This window comes from Mustela nigripes, chromosome 13 (assembly GCF_022355385.1).
Source record: "Mustela nigripes isolate SB6536 chromosome 13, MUSNIG.SB6536, whole genome shotgun sequence".
Classification (NCBI taxonomy): Eukaryota; Metazoa; Chordata; class Mammalia; order Carnivora; family Mustelidae; genus Mustela; species Mustela nigripes.
The window spans coordinates 130,818,819-130,820,924 of NC_081569.1; positions in this window are offsets into that span (position 1 = coordinate 130,818,819).

Here is a 2,106-nt window from a genome sequence, read left to right on the forward strand (position 1 = left end):
ACTCCCATCTGTCACCGGTGGGGGGGTGGGCATCACAGCACCTGCCACACCCACCACAGAGCTGCGGACCCGGTGGTGTTACAGAGATCCCCTCAGCACTTAGCTCCACACACGGGAGGCTGCTCCCGGGGAACTCTGTGACACTAGGCCGAGGACAAGCCAAAGTGCCAGAGAGCCAACAGCCGAGTCAAGAGGCGTCAACCGGTGACAGATGGGAGTTGGTGGGCTTTCTGCCCTCTGGAAGGGAGCCCTCTGGCTCCCGTGACTCCCCCGCGGGTTGACTGTCAGATGCCCATGGCAGGGGTTTGCTGGAGACCATGGCCCTCCCTGGCTGCCTTCCTCCCCGGACCTTCTTCCTCACTCCCCTTACCATGCTATCTGGGGTTCTCTACCTGCAATTGAATCCTTGTCTCCGCGTGGGTTTCTGGGGGCACCCGAACCCAGGCACATGCGTGCATGTACGTGGGCACATATATGTAGCACACATGTGCCCGCCCATGTGCCCACACACATGCACATACACCCCTGCAGACCCAGGCAGGCAGCCCCGCACGCACACACACACCGGTACGGCCCACAGGCACACAAATACTGCAGACCCACACTCACGCAGCACACACGCGTGCAAGGGGTGAAGGAGACCCGGTGGCTGAGGCGTGTCCCCTGGCCCTGCCCGCAGTGCGGTCTCACCCCATGGTCAGTCGGGCTGGGCCCCAGAACGGGCAGTGTGCGGCACACACAGCGGTCCAGGCCCTGCCTCATGGCCCCCGTGATACCTGCCTCCTGCCCTGCCCTCCAGAATGGTTCGAAGAAGAAGCCAGATGATTTCCTGTGTTCACCTCCATCCTGCTCCCCCGCCTTTGTACCCCCTCCTTTACCCCAGGAGCAAAGGCAGGCTCCGCAGGAGAAAATGAAATCAGAAACAGAGCCCCCAGGGGCTTCCCTCCCACACAGCCCCCTAGGAAGGGCGCATCCTGTGGAGCCTGGGGGCCAGGATCAGTCCCCGCAGCAGGGGCAGGGCCCCCTCCCCATCCTGCTGAGGCCTGCCTCTGGGCACGCCTAGGGCACTGTCGGCCTCCGGCTTCCCAGCTCTGCCTGAGGCTCCCGGGAGGAGGGGGAGCTTACTGTCACCACCACCCGCCCCAAGACTGACTTCTCAGGGGGGCGGGGGGGGCAGGGAGGGTCCCCTGGGTAAAGGTGCCCGTGACGAGCTGCAGCGCCAGCACATCTGTGCAAATATTACCAATTATTTTCCTCACTATAAACACCCAGCAGGAAGGCAGGGAAGCAACCAACCCAAACTGTTTAAAATAGAAAGTGAAATTGCTGCGCAGGGAAGTCGGGGCAGCAGGCAGAGAAGGAGCCCGGCACGAAGAGTCCGGGGTCTCCCCCCCCAGCCCCTGCCAGCTGCCCCTGCTCCTGGCTGCACCGCACCCCCTCCCCACCGCCCTGCAATCCACCCCAGCTTTCTCCTCCGCTAGCAGGAAGAGCATAGGGGGAAGTCCTCATCTGCGGCCTGGGGGCCAGGAGGAAGGGGGGTGCCAAGCAGGCCCCCAGGGGGAGGGAAGATGGCTGAGGGAGGCGCCCACAGCAGATCCAGCGCCAGGCTGCCCGGCCTGTGTTGCGGGCCACTGCTGGGCAAGTTCGTGCAGTGGCCAGGCCACGAAGCACGGGGTTGCCAGGGAAGCCTCCCTTGTGGCCACAGGCCTTGGGAGGTTGGGCCAAGTGGAAACAGTGACCTGCCACCAGTTCCCAGGAAAAGGAATTTTTCTGATGGTGGAAATGGCAAGAAAGTTGCCACTGGGGACGGGCAGCCTTTCCTGTCAGTCAGTCCATCCATACCGCAGGGCTGGCAGTCCACAGGTCTCCCATACGCTCCCACGGCTTGTCAAAACCTTGAAACATTTCCGAACTAGTCAATAAATAGGCCCTGCCCCAAGCCCCTGAAATGTTTCCCTTTCCCGACCCCTGAGCCCTTCCAACAGTACTCCCCAGCTGGCGCCCCAGGAGTAAAGGGTTAGCAGCCCCCCTACCCCAAATGCACTGGTCCACACCTGGGCTGCCCTGACCGCCTCCCAGAAAGGGGGCTTTAGGCAAACCCCCCAC